Genomic DNA, 27024 nt, shown 5'->3' with positions numbered 1-27024 from the left:
ATTTATAAGAACACAAGTCATTCCCCATTTGATAAATGGTCAAAGGATATGAACAAGCAGTTTTCAAATGAAGACTTAATCCTGTTTGCCTCAATTTCCTCATCTGTAAAAACAAGTTGGAGAAGGAAATAGCAAACCACTCCAGGATCTTTGCAAAGGAAATACTTCCTCCCCCTCCCCCCAGGCATATGTCAGGAAATTATCAAATGACTAGATTGTGAAATGTTAAGGTTCACTCCATTCCACTTGTCTCAAGGTCTTGCCACCTCTATTGTACCAAAAACAAAAAAACAAAAACAATCCAGCTGAGTTTATTCACAGTATGTAGCATAAAAATAAAAGCCTGGATGACCTAGTGGACAGAGAGCCTACCTTGGATGTATAAAGCTCTGAGCTTATTTCCTAACTCTCCCACATATTGGCTATGTGATCCTAGACATATCATGACTTCTCTAAGCCCCAGACAATTCTCTAAGATGATAAATTTCAGGTGATTTGCTGATCTGCCTGATTTCCACACTGGAAATTCTCAACACTGATGAAATTACAGATCTGTACTGAAAGGAGAGGGAAAAAAAAACAAACCCATAAACTCAAAGATGCCAATTCAGTTTTGAATACATGGACCAACTATTATTCTCTTCTCTTCTGTAAGTCTGACTACAGAGGAAGCAGCCCAGGGGAAAAGAATAAGGCATCTGAGGATTTTTGTGCAAAAGTGTGCAACGGACTTTGAATTTGACAAAATGAATTTTTGCCCTCTCATTGGGTACATGGCAATACTGACTCATCCATTTCCGTGTTATTTAAAAAAAAAAATTTGATCCTGCAGCCCTATCTCTGGGAAAGCTAACTAGAATTTCTTCCTCAGTTTTGCTTGGATATGACAGATTCTCTCACTGTTGGTACATTAGTCTTCCCCCAGCACCTCAAGCTCATGGTGAACAAGAATAGCTAACTCCTATTCATGACATTCTAAAACAGACATGGGAAAGCTGTTGGCATTCAGCAAGAAATAGGAAGCACAGAAAGCTACACATTCCCCTCTGTATTGATCTTACCAAATTTTAGAAAAAGTAATGAGTGTCTCTTCCATAATGTTTCCTCGAAAACAAGCAAACAAAAGCAACTTAACCACTTATTCCAAAAAGTGTGTGTGTGTGGGGGGGGAAATAGGCTCAAACCACATCATGTGCTTTCATGTGCCTATAGAACATTTATCATTTTATTGGGTGAAAGTCTAGCTGATAACTTAGGTAATTTACATGACTCATGCAACGTGGGGCTAGGACCAGGAGTAGCAGGCAACCGAAGCAGCTAACTAGGGCAAAATAAAAAGGTTGAGGCAATAAAACATTCTTTTCTGAACTTGCATCTCCATAAATCCAAGGCTGTCTCTCTCCACTAAATGATTCTAGCTCTTGTTTGGATGTTACATAATGGGAATAAACTCGGCTGCACTGTTTTTGTTTTTCAATACAACACAGGTTGCAAAACCTTGAGACAACTCAAAAAGACTGAACCTTAATATTTAAAAATTCAGCTATTTAATAATTTCCTGATGTATATGTAGGGCTGGGGGTGAGGAATGGAGTATAGGATACTGCTCTTGGGATTAGACAATTTTGATTTGATTACTGATGACCGCTTAATACCTGCATGACTTTAGGGAAGTCACTTCAACTCTGCCAGCCTGTTTCCTTATCTGTAAAATGAGAGAATTGGACTTTAAGGCCTTTAAGGTTCACTATAGCTATATAACTATCCAATCCTAATGTAAATAAACCAGACCCATTTAAATGGTTCTACAAATGGCAGGGATTTGTTGAGATACTGATACTACTTTTAAGGTGAAAAAATTTACCTTCCAAATCAAATCAACCTTTATATTGTGATAGAAAGCCCTCATTCCTGTGAAGGCTTTGGTACAGAAAAAATTGCACTGGCATTGGAATGAGGGAACCCCAGTTCAAATCCTACCTCTTGCACTGTGTGCTCTTGGGCAAGATCTTTCATCTGTCTGGGATTTGGAAAAGAACTGATAAATAGGAGTATGTATAGAATGCCTTTACATACATGTGTGTATGTGTGTGTATATATATGTATGTAGATATATGTACACACTCATACTATATATGAATTATATATTTGTATATACATATATATTATATGCATATTTGTGTCTAATGGTAGCCATCACTAGGGTGCAAAGGAAGAGGAGGTAATAAAAAAAGAAAATAAATAAATTAGGAAATTTACATGATAACTTCATTATATATTTTAAAGGAACAGCAAGTTGTATATAACAGATTAAAGTTTCATGTACAATCATCCTTTATTCTATTCTACTACATTATGGAAATTCTTGTTTTATGTCTTAAGATCAAAATAAATTAATACAATTTAAATAATTTAAAAAACAAAACGAAATGAAGGGGTTGGCCTAGGTGGACTCTGATGTCCCTTCTGGCTCTAGAGCAAAAATCCTTTGATCTTTCAGTGGCCAAAAATATATGGAAAATATGCATTTCAATTACAGGGCACCTTAATTTACAACCTTTCCTGGAGTGCATTTCTTCTCATTGATTCACTGGCAAGGTCAAAGACAAATTCCTCAAACTGAGTGGATAAGAAACCTTTTTGATCCAAAGAAAAGAGGACTGAAGGAACAATCAAAAGCCCTGAGTTCTAGTCCTACCTCTGAGGCTTACAAGCTGGATTACCTTGGGCAACTCATATAACTTCTCTGAACTTTAGTGTCCTCACCTGTAAGTACTCAACTACTTCAACAGTAGGGTAGCTAGGTGGTGCAGTGGACAGAACACCAGGCCTAGAGTCAGGAAAACTCATTTTCCTGAGTTCAAATCTTGCCTCAGACACTTATTAGCTGTGTAACTCTGGGCAAGTCACTTTACTCAATTTCTTCATCTGTAAAATGAGGCAAACCATTCCAGTATCATTGCGAAGACAACCCCAAATGGGGTGTCAAAGAGTTTAAAACAACTGAACAACAACAAACAAATCAGTATGCAGTCACTGGGATCCTTATGTATCCTTTAGAGATCCTTATGTAAGGTCTGAGTTTGAGCTCAGCACCACTGACCTAAATGATCTGGAAGCTAAGCCAGAGGGACCAGGGTGTTAGTCCTGTCCACTTCCATTTTCCCTTCCTCTTTCTGGACCCTAAGACCAGAGGGTGGGTGACAGGGGAGGGTTAGAGAAGCCTGGCTGACTGTTGATGGCCAGTGGGGTGCAAGGGACAGATCCAGCACAGACACTCATAAGGGAATCAAACTAGGAGGAAAATGAAGAAGTGCAATCGTGGGTGACCTATATTTCTTCTTCCCCTATGAATGTATGGTAACTGTCTAGGAATCAGGGTCTGCGTTCTAGTTCAATCCAGCACATGATTCAGTGCAAAGAAGGGAAGGAGAATTGGATTCAGCATTGACAGTTTGCTCTTTCTAGGGCCAGTTAGTGTCCCAGCAGAGAAACACAATGATCTGATCTTAATTTATTCATAGCCTGAAGGGGAATAAAAGCTGAAGCTGGGACTAGGGCAGGCTTAGATTCCATAACCTCCTCTTCTTTTGTTATTGTAGTTGTTTTCAATTATCAAGGATATATTTGCCTTCCTCCTCTCTTCCCCCCATGAGAAAAAAAATAAAGAAAAATTTGTAACAAATATGCAGAGTCAAGTCAAACAAATTCCTACACTGGTCATAGATAGAGTGAGGCGTATGTCTCATTCTGTATTTTGAGCCCATCACTTCTCTGCCAGGAAGTGGGTAGCAGGCTTCAACATTAGTCTTCTGGATCAATGGATCCATCAGAGTTCCTGAGTCTCTTAAAATTCTTTATCTTTATAATATCCAAAGAGATCAAAGAAATAGGAAAAGGATCCATATGTGGACAAATGCTTAAAGCAGCTGTATTTGTAATGGCAAAGGACTAGAAATGAATGGGAGCCTTGTGGGGGGGGGGAACCCAACAATATAGTAATGGCTGAAGATATTATGGTATGCAACACAGTCCTTCTATGAGAAACTGGGAATAGGATATCAAAAGTAAGACTTTTGTTCCCTAAAATAACTTTATTTTATACTGTAATCTCAGTACTCAGCTTCTCCAACTTAGAGAAAACAAAACATCTAGGCTGAGTCCCACTCCTTTTGAATGTAATTTTCCCTTCTGTAATATAGGGACCCAGTAGTAGAGACATGGAAAGAACAAAAGAGGAAGTAGGGTTAGGAAAGGAGGATCACTGAGCTCTTTCTTGGTCCCTATGGACCCGGGGTGATTTTGTGATTTGTTTTTGTTTTTGTTTTGGAGGGGGTGGGTCAAAGAGGGTTAAGTGACTTGCCCAGGGTCACACAGCTAGTAAGTGTCAAATGTCTGAGGCTGGACTTGAACTCAGGTCCTCCTGAATCCAGGGCTGGTGCTCTATTTGCTGCACCACCTAGCTGGCCCTGATTTGGTGATTTTAATCTATTACTTGTATGACTCCCCACAACCAGATCAGAAAGTGCCAGGGAAGTGAGTGGCAAATGGATAAGTATAGAGAGAGGCATTTCAAAGTAGTACCCCAAAACAGTACTAGAATATCTGAAGGCTGAGTTCTAATCTAAAGTGGCAAGCTACTTGATAAAAGAGGCAAGGAAATCTAAATTCAAACATCTTGTGGAGATAATCAAACAGCATTAAAGCTAAAAACCTGCTGTTGAGTTTGCCATCAGATTTTGGGACCATTAGAAGTATTCTGACAGATCACAACTATCATTCAAACACAAAGGACAATAGCTGATCTCCAAGGTAACAAGGACCCAAATTATGCAGGGATAGAGAGACCCAAATCCACACCATAATTTGCACTTGGAAAGATAGCCTAGTGCTGGAGAATCGCCCTCAGAATCTGTCCCTGAGCTTTCACCTCTGTTTCCCTGGTGGATACTGGGGTTGCAAAGGTGGTTTCCTGAGTCCCAAGTCAGGAAGAGTTGGCAGAGGTAGGTATAGATAAGAGTTTCCACAGATTATGGGGTGGCAGAGCTTTATGAAGGAGCAGAGCTTGTTGCCCTAGAAGTGGACAAAAACAGAAAGAAGTCGGGGGAGGGAGAGGAACCCACATGTGTTAACTTCCACCCCATTTTCAAAATGCTAACTTTACATGCCTGTCATTTTAATTTAAACATAGGTACAATAGAAGAGGAAAGAGTTGCTCTCAGTCTCTGCAAGATGGCAAATCCTGAGGATGACAGCACCCCGTTACCAACTAAGAAGCTAATCAATGTTTCTCATTTGCAGTTTAGAGCCTTAGGCACTGAGTCCATTCCAATCACTGAATTCATGTGGCTCCCTAGTCTAAATGAATCCATGTATATATGTAAAAGGAAAAACAAAATCAATTCACTGCACAAAGGAAAACGAAAACTCAAAGAGCTGAAATGTGTTTCAATACTCCTAATTAAAATATTGAAATTTACCCGGTTATGATGTATGAAGTCAGATCCCCTAATTACAGGAGGGGAAATCCAGGCTAAAATTCCTAAGAGAAATCAAATAAAGTCTGCACATATTTCCCATGGTAGCGAAGATTTTCCAAGGTTTTCTTTTCTTTCTTTTGGTGGAACTTTTTATATTATAGAAGACTATCAGATACCAGAATCCTACACTGTTGACATTCATTGTTTAAAGGAGAACTGAACTATTCCATTTTGAAGTCCACATATGTAGAGATTAACCAAACAAACTCTCTCCACAGCAGCACAGTTTATTTTGCTGTTGACAGAAGGAAAGACGGCCTTCTCTGAAATGCTTGCTCTGCTCGGAGTCAGAATTTAAACTTCATTCACTGACTATATCGTATCCTTTTGCTCTGCTGTGTCCAAGGTGGTTTGAAATTTCCTCCTGTTGTTTTAAATAGAACCAACTGAATCTCTCAACTTTGTTGTTTGTGAGTCGTTTCATCTTTTGCACACCAAAACTGGAACTGATTTTCAAAGTATGATTGTCAAATGGTTATAAAATTGTGTAGTAGGGGATTATGTTCATTTTTTAAAGACATAATTTGAAATGTGACATTTTGCCGACATGAATGACATGTAATAGGAAGGGTAACCCCATGTTTGGGATTTAAGTCTGGATTATGAGATGCTAAAGAGCTATGGAGGCTCTTCTAACGTTTGGTAACAAAAGAATATAGCTCCATCATTCTCTGTTGGTCTGAGCATACATTTTTTGTGTTTTGTGTTTGTTTGTTTTTTCTTTTCTTGTTTTTGTTTTTCCCAAAGAGGAAATGGATTAGACTAGTATTTTCCATGCTTCACTTTTTTTTTTTTTTTAGTGAGGCAATTGGGGTTAAGTGACTTGCCCAAGGTCACACAGCTAGTAAGTGTCAAGTGTCTGAGGCCGGATTTGAACTCAGGTACTCCTGAATCCAGGGCCGGTGCTCTATCCACTGCTCCACCTAGCTGCCACCATGCTTCACTTTGAACTTCTGAGTATTCATGAAGGTTCTTCAGGGTAGCTAGGTGGCAAGGTAGAAAGAGCACTAAATGAGCTTCTAACTACTAACCAGATGAGGAGAACTTCAGGTCTCTTATTGCTAATATCTGGAATGCTGGGAGAACATTCTAAGTTCTCTGTATAGCTTAAGGAACACATCAGCTTGGAGGAAACTGGAATCATCACATCTGAGAGTTGGTAGGAACCTTAGCAACCATCTTGTCCAATTCATATACAAAAGGAATCACCACTATGATACACCTGAAAAATGTTGCTACAGCCTCTGCTTGAGGAAGTCCAACAAGGGCAAAACCAACACCTCAAAATATGGCATCCTACCTCAGCTCAAAGGAAGGACAGATCCACCAATAGAGGATAGAAGTCAGTCAATCAATAAGCATTTATTAAGTGCTATGTGCCAAGTATTGAGTCAGAGGAGGACACTGAGCTGATCACACTTTAGATCAGCCATGATAAAGAGACAGGTAGTTGGCACAGAAGGACAATTCTAGCATGGTCACGTAGCAGACTTTTCTGATCAGCCCATGGCAATGGATGATATGCATTGTGAATACAGACTATAAGTGGCAATGAGGAATACTCCCCAAGACACTGAAAAACTAGGAGACACTGTAGAACCCTTAGGCTACCACAATATCAGGTAATGTCTACTATTCTGTCTAGTGTAGAACAGCTAATGTTTGTTTATTTTCCTTCATTTGAAAAGAGAGTTTCCGGGGCAGCTAGGTGGCACAGTGGATAGAGCACCGGCCCTGGAGTCAGGAGTACCTGAGTTCAAATCCAGCCTCAGACACTTAACATTTACTAGCTGTGTGACCCTAGGCAAGTCACTTAACCCCAATTGCCTCACTAAAAAAAGAAAAAAAAAGAGAGAGTTTCTTCCTTTCCATATATCATGGCCATCATCCTTATAAACATAGATTGTTATAAACCTGTTAGGCTGCACAGAGGAAGGATGATCCTAATTTTCTGGTTTAGAGCCTTAGCCAATAGATTAGAGATCAAGGTTATTCAACAGGAACCAGGAAAACTACATTTGCCTGGAGATTTACAAATCTGAGTAAGGGATCTTGACATGAAGATGAAAAGGAAGAGAGAAAAACTGCCCACACATATTCACCAAGCCAGGCATCACAGGGAGTGGCATGACTGTCACAAGAAGAAGAATAACAATGGAAATGACCAATAACTCTAAGGAGAAAATATCCAAGAAGAGACCAGTTTAAAATTAACCTTGGTGTCTATGCAAATGTCTATGAGCAATAAAGAATCTAAGTAAAGTGTGAGTAATAAAGAGAGTGAAGTAAATATCAGAGCACAGGGTAAATTTGGCCTCATAGTTATCACTGTGACTTGGTGGTATATAACTCAGCAATAGAACGTGATTAATTCAATTCCTCATTCAAAAAGAAAAGAATAAAAGAGGCAATGGAATATTTTTGTATATTAAATCACAAGTAAGGAAGTCCATAAAGCATAAGAGTGAATTTGAATGGAGATCAGTGGAGGGTGGGGAAAGGAAGCAATATGGTATTGGTAATATATTACTGCACTGATCATTAAGGATGGTCTAGCAACTGATGATTCTGCCTGGGTGGAATGCATAGTGCTACTTCAACCTTCCCCTTCCCTTCCAGATATGAGGAAAGAATAGTAACAGGGAATTTTGTTTTGTTTTGTTTTGTTTTTTGCGAGGCAATGGGGGTTAAGTGACTTGCCCGGAGTCACACAGCTAGTGTCAAGTGTCTGAGGTTGGATTTGAACTCAGGTCCTCCTGAATCCAGGACCAGTGCTCTTTCCACTGCGCCACCTAGCTGCCCCAACAGGGAATTTTCAACACAAATAGAGGTCAGGATTTCAGTGTAAAAGCCAATGAACTGGAATGATTCACAGACAGTAGGTTAGGATCAGATAAAGAAGTAGGGCAGGTAGGTGGCATAATGGGTTAGAGTGCTCAGCCTGAGTCAGGAAGATGCATCTTCCTGAATTCAAATCCAAACTCAGACACTTACTAGCTGAGTGATCCTGGGAAAGTCACTTAACCCTGTTTGACTCAGTTCCTCATCTGTAAAATGAGTTAGAGAATGAAATGAGAAACCACTCAAGTTTCTTTCCAAGAAAAGACCAAATGGGGTCATGAAAAGTCGGACACAACTGAAAAATGATGGAACAACAACAACAAAAAGAAATGAAATGAAAATCAGGACATTCTAAGGCCAAAGAAGGAATCTTTTGGGGGGATTCACAATCTGTGTTTCAGGCTGCACAATTTTAGTGTGAAGGGAGACAGACAGAAGGTGCCACTAGACAAAGAATATGGGGCACAGAGTTCATTCACACCCTGTCAGCTCAAACACTCTTCTTGTTAACACCGACTTCATTAACTTTTCTGATTCAGATCCTAGCTCCTGCAATTTGCCAAATTACCATGGACAAGTCTGTCAATCATTCAATCAACAAGCACTTCTTAAGTGATTGTCATGTGCTTAGGCACTGTTCTAAGCTCTAGAGGAATACAACGAAAGGTAAGAACAGGGTCCATGCCCAGCCAGGGGTTGGGGGAGACAATATGCAAATTACTGTACATTTAAATTATACAGAAAGGAATAATAGAAGGTAATCCTAGAAGGAAGGTGCTGATAGAGAGTTGGAAGGAAAATGGGATTGGAGCGGAATCTTAAAGGAAGTTCAGGTGAGGAGGAAGAGCATTCTAAGCATGGCAGAAAGCCAGCACACAGACATTGAGTTAGGAAAAGGAAGGTCCACCTGGAGGAATATCAAGAAGACTTTGCTGGATTATAGATTACATGGAGGGGAATAAAGCCTAAAAATACCGGAAAGGTAAGAAGAGGCCAAACAGAGAAATTGATGTTTTATCTTAGAGGTGAGAGAGAGCTGCTGGAGCCTGAGCAGAGGGTTCATATGACAATAACTGGGCTTTAGGAAAATCACTTTGGCAGCTGAGTGGATGATGGATTGGAGTGGGGAGAGCCTGCAGACTGAGAGACTAATTAGAAGGCTATTGCAATGGCCCATTCCCAAGTTGATGAGGGCCCGCACCTATGTAGTGGCTGTAGTGGAGGAGAGAATGAAATGTCTGTAAAAGATGTTGCAAAGGCATTTGTTTTAAAATGGAAGATGTTTGTCAACTACTTGACTAGAAGAAGGAAATGGGTGATGAGTTTAGGAAACAGCTCACAAATGTAGCACAGTGGTATGATTATGGTAAACTCTGTCCATTCAGACATTCCTAGACACTAAAAGAAAAGCAAGCGATAAGCTTTATTTTTTCATTTAAATTTAAAATTTTATTTTTAATTCATGGAATAAAACAAGCTAACATCGTATCAATTTTTTAAAAAGACGATTTCATATGAAACTACAAATCTATTATGTACTTGCTTTAAGAAGCAATATGGGGGCAGCTAGATGGTGCAGTGGATAGAGCACCGGCCCTGGAGTCAGGAGTACCTGAGTTCAAATCCAGCCTCAGACACTTAATACTTAACTAGCTGTGTGACCCTGGGCAAGTCACTTAACCCCAATTGCCTCACTAAAATAAAAAAATTTAAAAAAAAAAAGCCCTTTGACCCAGCAATTCCACTTTTAGGTCTTTTTCCCAAAGAAATCATGGAAGGGGGAAAGGGACCCACATGTACAAAAATATTTATAGCTGCTCTTTACGTGGTAGCAAGGAATTGGAAGGTGAGGGGGTGCCCATCAATTGGGGAACGGCTAGACAAGTTGTGGTATATGAATACAATGGAATACTATTATGCTGTAAGAAATGATGAGCAGGAGTTCAGAGAAACCTGGAGGGTCTTACGTGAGCTGATGATGAGTGAGATGAGCAGAACCAGAAGAACATTATACACAGTATCATCAACATTGAGTGTTGACCTACTGTAATGGACTATATTCTTCTCACCAATGCAATGGTACAGAAGAGTTCCAGGGAACTCATGATAGAAGAAGATCTCCAAATCCAAGGAAAAAAAAAAAGAACTGTGGAGTATAGATGCTGATTGAACCATACTATTTCTTTTGTTTTGGGTGCTGTTTTTTTTTTTTTTCCTATTTTGAGGTTTTGCATCACTGCTCTGATTTTTTCTCTTGTAACAGGATTAATGCAGAAATAGGATTAATGTTATTATGTGTATATATAAATATGTGTGTGTGTATATATATATCTATATGTATATGTATATAGATATATAGATATAATCTATATCAGATTACCTGCTGTCTAGGGGAGGGGGGAGGGAGGGGAGGGAGGGAGAAAATTCTGAAATTGTAAAGCTTGTATAAACAAAAGTTGAGAACTATCTTTACATGTAACGGAAAAAATAAAATACCTTATATGTAAAAAAAAAAAAAGAAGCAATGTGACAGAGTGGATAAAAAAATACCCTCAAAGCCAGAATTCAATTCTCACCTTTGACACATACTGGATGTGTGACCTTGGATAAGTCACTTAACCTCTAAGTATTCTAGCCAACTCTCTAAGAAAGAAGTGGCAAACAAGAAGTCCATGCAGCCCACTACTCTCCCAAGAGCCCAGGGAACCAGATTAAAATGTAATTATAGGGGCAGCTAGGTGTCGAGGTGGATAGAGCCCTGGCCCTGGATTCAGGAGGACCTGAGTTCAAATCCGGTCTCAGACACTTAACACTTACTAGCTGTGTGACCCTAAGCAAGTCATTTTACCCCAATTGCCTCACCAAAAAAACAAACAATGTAATTGGAAAGTATTTAATAAAAATTTTAAAATATAATAAAACATAAAAAATATTAATACATGGTTGTTTTTGTTTTTGTTTTTGTTTTTCTTTTTAAGTGAGGCACTTGGGGTTAAGTGACTTGCCCAGGGTCACACAGCTAGTAAGTGTTAAGTGTCTGAGGCCGGATTTGAACTCAGGTACTCCTGACTCCAGGGCCAGTGTTTTATCCACTGTGCCACCTAGCTGCCCCAATACATGGTTGTTTTTTAAATTTAAATTTAAATTTAAATTTTTGTTTTTTGTGGGGAAATGAGGGTTGTGACTTGCCCAGGGTCACACAGCTAGTAAGTTTCAAGGGTCTGAGGCCGGATTTGAACACAGATGCTCCTGAATCCAGGGCTGGTGCTTTGTCCACTTCACCACCTAACTTCCCCCAATACGTGTTTTTCTAGGTCAACATGTCATTCCCAGAGATCCTCAAATATGGATTCTTAGTGCCCATTTTTTAAAGAGTATTTTATTATTTTCCAGTTACATGTAGAGATAGTTTTCAACATTTGTTTATATAAGATTTCCAATTTCAATTTTTTTTCCCTCCCTCCCCTCCCTCCTCCCCTCCCCAAGACAGCAGATAATCTGATATAGGTTATAGGTATGCAATAACATCAAACACATTTCTGCATTAGTCATGTTATACGAGAAAAATCAGAGCAAAAAGGAAAGACCTCAAAAAAGAAAAACAACAGCACCAAAAACAAAAGAAATAGTATGATCCAATCAGCATCTATATTCCACAGTTCATTTTTTTTTCTGGATTTGGAGAGCCTTTTCCATCATGAGTCCTTCAGAACTTTCTTTTACCCTTGTATTAGTGAGAAGAATCTAGTCTATTACAGTTGATCAAAACATAATGTTGATGATACTTTGTACAATGTTCTGTTAAGGGCTAAAATTCTAGCTAAACTGTCTAAAATCTAATGAGTGGTCGCCAATAAATTATAAGCTTTAGCAAGAATTAGACTTTTAAGCTTTTATTAAGGAGAATAAGAATTTGATAAAGAGAGAAAGAAAGGCCTAGATTCCTATCTCTTAAAGGGAGAGCACATTTCTAGCTCCCTTCTCTGCCGGAGTCCTCAGGAAAGAGCCCAAGACAGAGCGCTAGTCTCTTCCTTCTTCCTCCCACTACCCAACGTCACTTCCTGCTGCCAAAGAAAAGACTCCTGGTCTTGCCCTCAAAGACCTTCACTTCATGGGCGGAACTCTTCTACAGTAAGTCTCCAGCAGGTGGCGTAATTCCAATCATTACAGTTCTGGTTCTGCTCATTTCACTCATCATCAGTTCATGCAAGTCCTTCCAGGTTTCTCTGAACTCCTCCTGCTCATCATTTCTTACAGCACAATAGAATTCCATTACATTCATATACCACATCCTGTTCATCCATTCCCCATTTAATGGGCAATCCCACAATTTCCAATTCCTTGCTACCACAAAAAGAGCAACTATAAATATTTTTGTACATGTGGGTCCTTTTCTCTTTAGTAGTACCCATTTTTGTTTGAGTTTGACACCAATGCTTTAAGACAATGATTTGCAGAGAAGACACTGACCTGCATTGGTAGAGGGACTTTTCTCAGTGAAGAGTTTATTCCACTGTCTTTATAAGTTCAGTCCCTGTCACTATCCTTTAGTGATAAAGTCATTCTTCAAAAGGCATAGGAAGAGATGAGATTCTACTATTCTGGTCCTTATTATGATGAATAAGGGGTAACTGTCAGTGGAAAAATCCTGCTAGGAAGTGACCTGTTCACATGAAAGTTCATAACAAAATAGGAACATATTCATACAGCATTTCAGTTATATAAATCACTCTCTTCACAACAACCCAGTGAAGTGAATAGTACAAGTATTATCACTTCCATTTTATAGTTGTAGAAACTGAGTATCACTGAGATTAAATGAGCCATTCACGATAAGGGTTATTTGAATCCATTTCTTTTTTTCCAAAGTTGGTGCTTTTTCCATGATATCTAGTTAGCCCATCAAAGAATTTGAGTCAATAGTCTCACGTGAATCAAATCCCCATATACTGAAGGTACTGGCAAGTGTAATGACTTGTGGCCTTTAAAAATTATCATAAAGAATAAGAAAGGTGCTACAAGAATAGGGATGAATAAATGTCCATATACATATATTCCAGAGAGAAAGGAAAAAGGGGGAGGAGGAGAGAGAGGGTGAGGGAGAGGGTGAGGGTAGAAGGGAGGGAGGGAGAGGGAGAGACAGAGAGGGAAAGGGAGAGACAGAGAGGGAGAGGGAGAGGGAGAGAAAATGGAATGGAAGGGACTGGAAGGGAACAGAATGGACAAGAAAGGGCAGAGTCTTGAAACTCGATGCTGGAGTTTTTGATCTCCTGGCAAAATTCTAATGCATATTATTAAGGGAAGGATTTAGGAGAATTTTAAAAATTATATAGCAGTCACTAGAAACCAGCACAGGGTTATCAAGAACAGTCCCTATGAGATTAATCTCATTAGTTTTTAGTTCAGAATTACTGGATTTATAAATCAGGAAACTGCTTGTAAACACAGTTGGACTTCAGCAAAGGAATTTTCTAAAATCCCATGTATTCTCATCATATTGTGAACATTATGGAGAGATGTGAGGTAGCTTATAGTACAATTAAGATTCATTGCCAGTTGAATGACAAGACCGTAAGTGTAGTAATTAATGGATCATCATCAATTTAGAAGGGATATTTCTAGTGGAGAATGAGAGATTTCTAATGGATATTAAGTAAGAGACCTCTAGCAGACATTAAATGAGACATAAAGGTAGCTAGGCAGACTGGTGGATAGAACAATAGGCCTGGAATCAGGAAGTCCTAAATTCAAATCCGACCTCAGACACTTACTAGCAGTTTGACCCTGGGCAAGTCACTTAACCTATATTTGCCTCCGTTTCTCCAGCTGAAAGATGGGGATTATTATAGCACTTACATCTCAGGCTGTTGTGAGGATCAAATGAAGTAATAATTGTAAGGCACACAGTACAGTGCCTGGCATATAGTAAGTGCTATATAAATGCTAGTGATTACTATTATTGTACTTGTAAAGCACTTAGCACAGTCTTAACACATAATAGGCACTATATAAATGCTTACCCTTTTCCTCTTTTCTCCCTTCCACAGGTGAAGGTAACAAGTCTATGGAATCAGCTCTTTTTTCCCTGTTCAACAGGCTTAACAATGATGACATACTTATCAAATTTTCAGCTAACACAAAGCTGGAAAAACTAGCTAGTATGCTGGGCAACAAATTCAGCATCATCCAAAAATCTCAGTAGGCTGGAATGCTGAACTTGATTTGGGATAAATATGAAGTCCTATATTTTAGCTGAAAAAAATCAACTCTATAAGTGGTTAAATAATAACAACAATAATAAAAATAAATAATAGTTTATAGGGGCATATCATCAACAATTTAGGGCTCAGAAACCATCCAATACAACCCCTTCGTTTTTCATTTTTTAGAATGGGAAACTGAAGCCCAGAGAGGTAAAGTTACTTGCCCAAGGTCACACAAGCAGTAAGCAACAGAAGAAGAATTTAAAGAGATGCTCTGTCTCTGGAGCAAGTACACTCCATACTGCTAGCATGGTATCATGATACCATAGGGTCCTAGACTCAGAATCAAGAAGGCCCGTCTTCCAGTCCCTTTTCTGATACTTGTGGTTGTAAGAGCCAGAGATTAAATGACCTAATTTCTCATTGCCCCCCAGGAAACTTTCTAAAACTACAAATTGCAGCGAATACACTGATACATATTGGCAGAGGAAGTTCTTCACTAAAAGCTATTCCAACAGTGAAATCATAGGCCTGATAAATACACATAAAAATAAAGATATACACATAAATAAATGTATAGTTAAAAAACTGAGTGAATAGCTCTCCCATGAATAGTTTAAGAGAAAGAAGGGAGATGGGATGATCAGTCCAGTAAAATTGACTCATCTGTGTCACTGAAGCAGCTAGGTGGCTCAGTGATAAAGCTCCCAGACTGGAGTCAGAAGACCTGAGTTGAAACAGAGCCTCAGACACCTATTAGCTGTGTGGTGCCAGGCAAATGGCTGAATCACTGTTTGCCTCAGTTTCTTCAAGTGTCAAATGAGAATAATAATATCACCTACCTCCCAAGGTTGTTGTGAGGTTCCATGAGATAATACTTGCATAGCACTTAGCATAGTTCCTGGCACATAATTAGCACTATTTTAAATGTTTATTTCCTTCTCCTTCCCCTCCTCCCTTCGTTCTCCTGCTCAGCCATGCAAAGTCCAATTTGTCATTTCAGTTTTCCACCATAAAGTTCTCCACTTCCCTGAATTCTCTTTAAATTGCTTTAATGCTTTACATTTTTGTAAGGCAACAACAACAAATGCAAACAACAAATTTAATAATAAACCAATAGTTGACATTACTATAACAATTTAAGGCTCATAAAGCCTTTTACCTAGAGTAGCAGAAAGGTATATGAATAAAAAGTGAGCCTTGAAATCACAAAAAATCCTGGCTTCAATAACTTCCTTTGTCACACACTGGCTGTATGACCCTGGACAAGTCACTTGTCCCCTTGATAACCTAGATGAATCTAAGAAAGACTCAGTTGTGGAGCAGATGCCAGAACTCTAGAGCAGAACTCTACCCCAGAGTTCCCTATGCAAGTAAAATCAAAGGTCCTTTTAAATCCATGATCTCCTTTGATCCTCACAGCAGCCTCTGAGGTAACGATTACTATTACCCCCATTTTGCAGGTGATAAAGCTGTGGCTTAAAGATGTTAAAAGACTTGCCCATAGTCATAACTCTTGTATCTGGGGCAAAATCCTAAGTCTTCCTGATTCCAATTCCAGTATTCTATCTCCTATATAATGCTTCCTTGTTACTTGGGTTAGAAAAATATCACATTTCTTTCTAAATAGGTCCATGTTATTGCATATGGTAATTCCGCATAACTGTTTTTAATATATCCTTTTTTTCGCTCTTTCAAATAAATCTTCTCTTAGCAGTATGGTCAGCATTTTGTCTTTATTCCAAGGCAATCTATATTCAGTACAATACAGTACCTTTCATATCTCGGCATTCTCACCACAGTTCGCATATAGTGCTTGTGAAAACAATGGTTTCCCACAATATCTTGCACTTAGTAGATGCTCAGTAGGTTTCATCTGATTGATTTTCAGCATTGGCTGGAAATATATAAAGAGCCCCTAACTCAGCTATTCTAATAGCACACCCATGTTTCAAATTTCAGTTGTCTTGACCTACTTTACCCAGCTACCTGTACTTCTGATCTAGTGCTTCAGGTCTTACATTTCTACTTGGAATCCTGTACCTAACATCTGGTGTTTGTATGCTCCTCCACACCTTACCTGATCACCAATGTGGTCTTGCCCTTTAGCCGCTGCAGACTCAATTCCTAGGCCTTATAACCTAAAAAAGAGACAAGGGAGAGAAAGTAGAATTACACAACTTTTATTTTCCTTCTGCTTTATTTACAATGAAAAAAATTAACAGTAAAGCAAAATCAGTTGATAGGCAATTGAAACCCAAGATAAAAGACGAGATAGTAAGGGGCAGCTAGATGGTGCAGTGGATAAAGTACCGGCCCTGAATTCAGGAGGACCTGAGTTCAAATGTGACCTCGGTCACTTGACATATTACTAGCTGTGTGACCCTGGGCAAGTCACTTAACCCTTATTGCCTCGCTAAAAAAAGAAAAAAAAAGATGAGATAGTAAGACCTACCATGTCCAGTCATCTGAATGATATGCTTAATCTAAAGATACTGCTGTGAGCACATGAAACATAAAACACATGTTCTACCTATACAAGCCTGACCTTGGGTTCAGGTCTGTTCTTTCCTAATCATGGTTAAATGAGTATGTATATTGAATTAGATGCAGACTTGGAAGCTACTTTGTTTTTGTTTGTTTAATTTTTATTTATTTAAATTTTAATTTATGGAATAAAACAAGCTACCTTGAAAATTTGAGTGGTTTGGAAGTTCTGTTTCCTAGTAGGACAGAACTATTCTCTTAGATAGGATAGTCACTGACAAGATGACTAGTACAAACTTGACTATTTTACCAGGAGACTTGTACCAGGAGTTGAACAGTACAGAGCCAAGGTGGGATTTAAAATGCCTAATTAGCAGTTCTACCAACTGCTTTCTGATCTAATGAGCTTTAAGTATTAGACTTCCTGCAGATTGTAACAACAGTAAGAAGTTAAGTTACTGAATACCATTTTAAGTCATTCTATTAATGCTTGGTGGGGCGGGTTGTTTGTTTTGTTTTGTTTGTTTTACAGCTAGGATTTCTTTTGTGTGTAGGAATAAACTACCTGCCCTATACCAGATGTACATTGTACATTAAGTACATTTTTTTATGGGGAAGCTCTATATTTAAGCCACAGCAAAAGCTCTAAGTAAAATTTTCCCTGAGGTGCCAAGGTAGGGAGTTTAATGAGCTTGAGGTTTCCCAGAATTGAACCAGACCCAGACTACTCTCCTGGTATAGAACAGGGAGCAGGCACAGTACCACCACAGCCTTTGTGATTCCAGCAGCAATTTCTTAGTGTTGGTGCTTGATATTCTGGCCTTCAAAATGAAGATCAAGGAACATCTGCTCAGAAAAGCTTATAAGGAGGACATTCATCAGCTGAACCAGAAATACAGTATTTGTTCAAAAACTGTTCAAGGACGATGGTGAATTTCCCAAACCTGAAACTCTAATCAGGTACAGTATCCCACCAGGGCCAGCACTCAAAGGCTGCTGGATAATTTTGCAAACAATATGCAAACTAAAAACTAAAGGGCCATCCTCCTTTTCAGAATCTCTTGGGAAATACAGACCCCAAGGTATATTTATTTTATAAAATCTTGCTTTTAACACATTATCCTTATTTGATAAGTGCATATCAACTGACCAAAGAGTACACAGCTTACTACTTATAGAGGCTTCCAACCTTGAATTTAGTGGGTCTTTTAAGTAAAGGAAAAGGACAGTTAATAAAATATTCCTTGATGACAACTATAGGCCATTAGGGGATTTCCTTCAGGGGAAAAAATGCCAAAAAACAAAAACATGAGCTTCTTCAAGGAGTTTACAATCTGGTGAGGGAGACAGAAGGTACAGAAACAAATAACTAAGTGGGTGAGACATAAGAAAACATATTCAAGTTGGACTCTAAGGAGGCAAGATGGCATTAAACACACTGCTTTTAGCACCACTTAAGGAAGAGAAACTCCTACATGTCAACTAGAGCAGCTATTAGCTTGAATAACGAAGCAGACATTTTCATAGAGATTATGATATGTATTATAAAAAATACACCGATGTGAAAAAGGGAGGCATAGGTAGTGTTTCTAAGGTGCTTGCTACTTATATTGTTCCCAACTATTGCACTGCTTACAAAAAGAGCTCAATCATGAAGACAAACAAACATACCTCTGAGAAATGAAGATATCTCAGAAGATAAATTCCATTCCTAAGCTTAGAGAATTTTTGCAGATGTAACTCTCCTTGGTGAATATTATTTGATGTTCTAACTAGACCTGGAGTCCAACAATAAAAGATTGATTTTTGTGTGGGGGGCGGGGCAGTGGGGGTTAAGTGACTTGCCCAGGGTCACACAGCTATTAAGTGTCAAGTGTCTGAGCCTGCATTTGAACTCAGGTTCTCCTGAATCCAGGGCCGGTGCTTTATCCACTACTCCACCTACCTGCCCCCAAGATTGAATTATTTAAAAAGAAAAAGAGAACATATTTACAGCCAATCACAAGTGAACAAAAATAAACATAGATGTGAATGGGTTATTAACTTTGTCTTGTGGACCCTCTGGCAATCTGGTGATGCCTAGGGACCCTCCCTCAGAATAGTTTTAAAATAATTTAAGGAAATGCTAAATTTCAGTAGGAAATTGGTGAAAATAAGAATGTATTCTTTTCCTATCCAGTTTCATGGACCTCTCCCAAAATCTATTCATAGACCCATTAAGGGTCCATAGGCCACACCTTAAGATAAAAGTTCTAAATAATTGGGAAGGTGGAGGTATGACAAGAGTATGCTCAGGGTTTGAACATTTTTCAAAAGCCACTCAGGTCCTACTGACCAGCTTTCTTTTAAGTCCATAGCAAGTCACAGAAGTAGCAAGAAGGACTCAGTTCATGATGAGGTGGTAGCCTCTCTGAGAAAACATGTCACACCATTAACTACTGTGAATTGGCTTTCAGGTCAAAGCTGGATGTCACTGAAAAGAGCAATAAGGGATACTTATTACCTTTACCCCATCCCAGATGCTGAGATGAATGTCCCTTACACTGAATCTGTTCCTTGGCAAGTTGATGGGGCTGGAAGGAGCCCTATAACTAACCAGGTCTTCCAGTCAGACAAAAGACACTGTTCTTCACAGTATAGCATATGGCTCAGAAAAGGCCACTGTACAGTAATATGATCTTCACAGCATTAGGGGAACAGATAAGTTTCTGTTGATGGTTCTGACCACAGTGTAATTACCATGTGACTTGTCAAAAATTAGTCGCATCCACAGTTAGTATTCTAACAAGCTGTTTTATCAACACCAATTTTTAAAAACCACAATATGAAAATGGAAGGACCTCTGTGGTTTGAGAACATTGTGAGAAAAGCTGAAAGGGGGTCTTAAGGTGCCAAAACCTTTAGTGAAGTCAGAGCAAGGCTGTAGATCTGTGTTCCACCACCATGTGTTTGCTTGTTTTCCTCTGATGTTATAATCCATCAAAAAAGTATTGACCAAGCATCTATCATGTGTCCTGGGCTGGGAGCCAGCACAGCCTGAGTGTAAAACCCCTTGCAGGATGCCTGATGGAGGGATGGGCTCTTTCTCTCCCTACCACAGAGTAGACATACCTCCTGATTGTTTCCTACTAGCTAGGAGGACTCTTTTAGCTGGTTGCTGAAATGGAATGCCATAATTACACTCTAGCAGAGTTTCTTAATTGGGATCCCAACCCCTAAATTTCAAGAGTCAATGAATTTTAATGGGGGAAATTACATTTTTATTTCAATATGATTGGTTTCCTTTATAATCTTATATATTTTCTTTTATGCATCTAGAAACACATTTCTGAGTAAAGGTCCTTAAGTTTTAAGTCTCCCAAAGGGGACACAAATGAAAAAAGGTTAAGGACCTCTGCCTTTATTTTAGTATAAGGTATAAGATGTTGGTCTATGCCTAATTTCTAAAATACTATCTTCCAGTTTTCCCAGCGGTTTGTGTTAAATACTGAGAGCAAGGAATAGTCTACCTTTCAGATCTTTGGAAAGAAGAACAGTATATGACCAAACAAGAGATAGAGAATACTATGAAATGCAAAATGGATGATGTCAATTACATTAAATTAAAAGGTTTTTGTACAAACAGAAGCAATGCATCCAAATTTAGAAGGGATGCAGAAAGCTTGGAAACAATTTTTATGGCCAGTACTTCTGATAAAGGTCTCGTTTCTAAAATATATAGAGAACTAAATCAAATTTATATGAATCCAAGTCATTCTCTAATTGAGAAATGGTCAAAGGATATGAACAGGCAGTTTTCTGACGAAGAAATCAAAGCTATCTATTCCCATATGGAAAAATGCTCTAAATCACTACTGATTATAGAGATGCAAATTAAAACAACTCTGAGGTACCACCTGACACCTATCAGATTGGCCAATATGACAAAAAAGGAAAATAATAAATGTTGGAGAAGCTGTGGGAAAATTGGAACACTAATACTTTGTTGGTGGAGCTGTGAACTGATCCAAACATTTTGGAGAGCAATGTGGAATTATGCCCAAAGGGCTATAAAGCTGTGTATAACCTTTGATCCAGCAATACCACTTTTAGGTCTTTTTCCCAAAGAGATTATAAAAAAGGGAAAAGGACCCACATGTACAAAAATATTTGTAGCTGCTCTTTTTGTGTTGTCAAGGAATTGGAAATTGGGGGGTTGTCCATCAATTGGGGAATGGCTGAACAAATTGTGGTATATGAATATAATGGAATTCTATTGTGCTGTAAGAAACAATGAGCACGAGGAGTTCAGAGAAACCTGGAAGGACTTGCATGAACTGATGATGAGTGAGATGAGCACAACCAGAAGAACATTGTACACAGTATCATCAACATTGTGTGTTGATCAACTGTGATGAACTAGATTCTTCTCACCAATGCAATGGTACAGGAGAGTTCCAGGGGACTCATGATGGAAGGGGATCTCCAAATCCTGAAGAAAAAAAAAGAACTGTGGAGTAGAGATGCTGAGTGAACCATACTATTTCTTTCGATTTTGGTGCTTTTGTTTTTCTATTTTGAGGTTTTGCCTCATTGCTCTGACTCTTCTCTTATAACATGACTAATTCCGAAATATGTTTAATGTTTATATATATGTGTACATCTGATATATATATATATATATATATATATATATATATATATATCAGATTATCTGCTGTCTAGGGGAGGGAAGAGGGAGGGGAGAGAGGGAGAAAAAATCTGAAATTAGAAAGCTTGTATAAACAAATGTTGAGAACTATCTTTATATGTAACTGGAAAAAAATAAAATACTTTTATCAGAAAAAAAGAACCTCTGCCCTAAAAAGATACCCTCCATCCCTTAGATCTCTCTTTTCTGCCAGATTCAAGGAGTAAAAAGGATTCTCTGAACATGACAATACATATTTATATAATGCTAATGCCTAGAAAATCATTTTGAAACCATTCAACCAAAATCATTAGATCATTTTAAAAATCATTAAAGCAAAGCATTATAAAATAGTTAAAATAAAAACATTCAAATATGTATTTATCTCATTGTATTGTGGCATCCATATTCTAGCAAGCAGAGAGAAATGAATATTATGTATTGAACAAAATCATATACAAATTAGTGGCTAATGCAAAATTTTATTCATGGAATGCTTGCAAATAATTTCCTTAAAGCAGTGATCTCCAATGGGACAAGGCCCAATGGAGGGAATGTGAGCTGACCTCAAGAGATGTGTGATCAACCAAACAAAGGGTGGGGAGACAAGTTTCATCTCACCTTCTCAACAATATCTAATCACTGTACTTAATTCTTATACTGTCATCCCAACCATTATCCCCATTTCTCCCTCATTCCACTCCTCTGTCTACTGTACAAACTCCTAACTTCACTTCTGAGTCAGTTATTGAGCTCTAAGGACAATAATAAGAATGATGACTGCTACCCAAACACCCACAGGAGCAGCTGCATAGCAACCACCGGGAAAATTCTTATATTCATCCCTGTACTTTTACCCCGATCAGCTAGTGGCTATAGCAAGCAATGCTCAGAAGGTAGCCTCTGCACACCATGTCAGTGACCAGCAAATGAGAGTCCTCCTCCCCTCTTTTGGCTTTTGGGACACAGTGGGTTGCACAGGATAAACAGGCATGAACAAGTTACAAACGATAGCAGCTCTCACCATAAAATCTCCTCTTTCCACAGTCTATCCTCTCTTCCAGATTTACTTATTACTATCAAAGGCATCACCATCCTTTTAGTCACCCAGGTTTACAGCCTCTGTGTTATCTATGACTCCTCATTTTCTTTTACCCCACATATCCAATCTATCACCAAATCTTGTGGTTTCTACTTCCACAACATCTTTCATATGTCTCTACTCACACAGCTGCCACCCTAGTTCAGATCCTCACACACAGAAACCCTAACCTGGACTATTGCAATAACTTCCTAACTAGTTTCCTTGCCTTATCTCTCTGTTCTTCAGGAAATCCTTCAATGTTTGCCAAGTTTTCACTAAAGTGAAGTTCTGACCATTCCACTTCCCAGTCTCCAGTAGCTCCTATTTAATTCTAGGATCAAAGATAAAATATTGTCTCTATTTCATTGTTTTCACAATTTCAATTTTTGTGTTTTTATAACATACGCATCTATCTGTATAGTAGTGCAAATATACATAAATAACTAGAGAGAGAATGAGAAAGAGAGTGAGGGAGGAAAGGAGGGAGAGAGAGTGAAAGGGAGAGGGAAAGGAGAGAGATTGTTTGAACAATTACTTTGTTATAGATATATGAACAAAAAAGTTTAAAGACCATAATCTTAAAGAAACCTAATATATAGTCATCGAGTACATGGAAGTGATAAATACCATAAGGTTTTTATGAGACGAGAACTTACATGGTGCCTTGAGACCTTGAATATGTGATTTAACCTGAATGCATATTGAAGCAGAGTATTTTCACTTTTTTGTTGTTTTTTCTTTCTCGTGGTTTTTCCCTTTTGTTCTTACTTGTCTTTCACAACATGACTAATGTGGAAATATGTTTAACATGATCATGCCATAAATTCTATATCAGATTTCTTGCTGGCTTCAGGAAGGGGCGAGGTAAAGCAGGGAGGGAGAAAAATTTAGAACTCAAAATCTTACAAAAATGAATGTTTGAAAACTGTCTTTACATGTAATGCAGGGGGAAGTAAAATACCATTAAGATGAGAAAAAAAGAAAATGTGGCTTAACTTTCTCTAAGCCTCAATTTCCTCATCTGTAAAATGAGTTAGACTACATGAATTCTAAAGCCCTTTGTAATCTAAATCTTTGACTATAAAGGTTATCAATTTATGATCAGTATAGCTCTAAAGATGCCTTAATTACACCATAGAATCAGAATTGGATTAAAATGGGTTCAGAGGGCCCATTGGTAGTGATAACTTCTCTTGTCATTTTACTCAAGCCACCAGAACAAATAAGTAGAAGGCTCTGCCTTCTCTACCTCCTCGTTCCACAGGAGCTTTGAAATGTCTCAAGACAGATCCCAAATCTCCATAACATCCCAGTGAGGAGTCTTTAGCCCCAGAGGCTAGTCTAAGAAGCTACTTTTTGCAACCATTCCCAGGATACTAACCTCATAATTCTGAGATTAAACTCTCATTAATATTAGTGCTTTCTCTACTCAAAACAGAGTCATTATCATGTTCCCTCTCTCTTTGCTTAGTGAATAGATAAAACGATTAGCTTAAACATTTTATCATGGCTATTAGAAGTTTCTCTTTTTGTTTTGTTTAGTTGGAGATTGTAAAAATCTGTTTCATGTATTTTTTCTTTCCTCCTGAGAAGTTTTATGAACTTTCTTACCTGTGTATGTCTTAATTTTATATGATTTATGAGTCCTAAAGGTGGTCAAAGGATGATCTCACTGTGCCTCTGTGTGTGTCTATGTGTATGTATGCATATGTGTGACATCTGTTCTCTTCCTGGACTGTTTGCTCTGGAAGAACCAGATGTCCCAAGACAGAACACACTTCACTGACACATCCAATTAATTAAATACCCCACACTGGAAACTTTGTATCTCCCCCAACACGTAGTACAGGGACCTGTACACTGCAGGTGTTTAATAAATTTTTGTTAAGTTGTAGAATTAAATTGAAGCCATTTTCACTAGATGATCTGTCTTCTATTTAATTTTTTCCTCAAAATGGTGGTGGTTGGACTAGATAGTGTGGGAGGTCCCTTTCAGCCAGCTCTATATCTCTGATCCTTTTTGTTTTTCTCTCTCAATTCTTTCTGGGAATCTCTCCCTGACCTGCCTTACAACAAGGAAAACTGTGTTCTACTTGAAGACTTTGCTAATGTTTATTATGTTCCCAGCCTCTACTAAAATATGCTTTTCTCCCTCCCTTATTATTATTGTAGCTATCAGTTGATTGTTATAAGCATTTCTGTACAGTGTGTGTGCATGTTTGCACACATCCACATAGGGACTTACATCTAAGCCCAATATCACATCGTGTGCCTGACAGTCTGTGCTTATAGCATTCAGAGGGAAGAGAGATTGATGGCATTAAAACTGTCTATTCCCTGTCTCAAAGGTCCTCTTCGTCAACAGTTTCTGGACAGCTGTCAGCCAGGTGGGTCACCACAACTGTCGTGCAAATGAGTCCTAAAGAGGCCTGTGCCTTCATCCAAAGAGGCAGAGGGTTTATTATCCTAGCATGAGCTGGAAGGGTGGCAGGGATAGAAATTGCTACGGTTGACCTGGCTGGTCTTCCTAGTCAAGGAGGGAAGTTCACTTAACTTGTGGGAAAAAAGATAGTGCATTATGACACAGAATGATAAAAGGTAGATATGTGGGCAGGAAGCCATGTTATAGCCCTTAGACATGGAATTGTGAGAAATCATTTCCTCTTTTTTTCCTTGCTATTTATCTGGTATGCAGTACATTAGGTAGTTTGGGAATTGGACACCAGTAGCCATGAATCCAGCTGCTGGGATCATCGTTATTAATTCAGTGGCCATGCTGGTGCAGATGGGGGTAGGGAGTGGGAAAAACATACCAAACAGCTTGGGAAAGACTTAAAGAGAACAACAAGTAGAGCAAAGAGATGGAAGGGGAAAGGGAAATTGTCAGCTAGTCATGAATGGCAAGAAGGAAGAGGAAGAAGAAAAGAACACAGAGAGTAGAAGCCAGCTGCATTTAAGAAACATTTCCTATTTGAGAAAGAAATAGAACTGAAATCACTGAAGCAAAAGAGGTGAGGGAGAAATACAAAGTGGAGCCTGCTTCAGAGGTCATGTGATCCACATCCCTGAATTCAAATAAGTTCCTATCTCACAAAATGATCTAACTCTGTAAACGGAAGGTATATTCAAACCTCCTAGCAGCAGGCCATTCATACAAGTGCCTGAGTCTCCAAATAAAAGGGGAAAAAGTCTTCCATCTTATTTATGAACGTGGAAACAAGATGTGGAATGAATGGCTTTTAAGAAGTGCTTTTGGGCAGCTAGGTGGCACAGTGGATAGAGCACTGGTCTTAGAATCAGGAGAACCTAAATTCAAATTCAACCTCAGACTGTAATGACTGGAATGATGCCACCTACTGGAGGCTTGCTGTGGGAAAGCTCCACCATGAGGAAAATGCTTGAGGCATTGTGGCTTTTCCTTGGCGTCAGGAAATGACGTTTGCTCATGGGTGCTGTCTATCAAGGCTACTAGCCAATCAACTTAAGCAGCCTCCTATTTTCTGGGAGGAGACAGGAAGGAGGAGAGGGAGCTTGCGCGGAGAGCGCTGGCGCTTTTGGGTTCCTGACTTGATGGTGGTGGCAGCAGAGGACTTCACAGGAAATTTGAGGAAAGATAGGAATGCCAGGCTGTTGGAATTCTGTTTCTCAATCTTTTTATTTCTATTTTCCAATAAACCCTTAAAAACCTAAACTCGTTTTATCAGTGATTTTAGTCAGTTTCCCCCAAAACTGGGGGAACAGATTAGAATCCACATTTAGAATCTTAAATTACACAAGACACTTACTAGCTATGTGACCCTGGGCAAGTCACTTAACACCTATCACCTCCCAAAGAGGGGGAAAAAAGCCATTTGCTTTCAAACTCTGATTCTTTATTGTAAAGAAAGATCATTCCTTACACATAAAGTAGTAGGCCCTCAATAAATATTTAATTAATACCAATAATAAATAATCCATACTGGGTCATCTTTTTTATACTTGCTAAACTTTGTATTCCATGCTCATACATAAAGTGGGATTAACATTTGTAATATCATATCTCACTGGGTTATTAAGTTAAGGCTCTTATGAGACTCAGGTGAGATAAATTACTTAAGCAATTTTCAGATTTTCAAACAAGATATGTGTTGGCTAATCTGCATCTTGCCACCTTTAATTTCTGTTAATTAAAAAACTACAGGCTGAGAAGAAAATCAGAGG

The 27024-nt window shown here is 38.7% G+C and overlaps 1 protein-coding gene across 1 annotated transcript in view; it reads right to left on the bottom strand.

Annotated features, from left to right (window-relative positions):
• Positions 1–27024, bottom strand: part of PDE4D (phosphodiesterase 4D) — a 1961234-nt gene that overhangs the window by 1720194 nt on the left and 214016 nt on the right. Inside the window, exon 2 of the mRNA XM_043987008.1 lies at positions 16665–16725. The gene's annotated coding sequence lies outside the window, so the exon portion shown is untranslated. The remainder of the gene's footprint in view (positions 1–16664; positions 16726–27024) is intronic.

The sequence above is a fragment of the Dromiciops gliroides genome, chromosome 1, assembly GCF_019393635.1.
Source record: "Dromiciops gliroides isolate mDroGli1 chromosome 1, mDroGli1.pri, whole genome shotgun sequence".
Classification (NCBI taxonomy): Eukaryota; Metazoa; Chordata; class Mammalia; order Microbiotheria; family Microbiotheriidae; genus Dromiciops; species Dromiciops gliroides.
The sequence above is the reverse complement of the archived record's forward strand: the minus strand, read 5'-3'. Positions and strand labels throughout refer to the sequence as shown.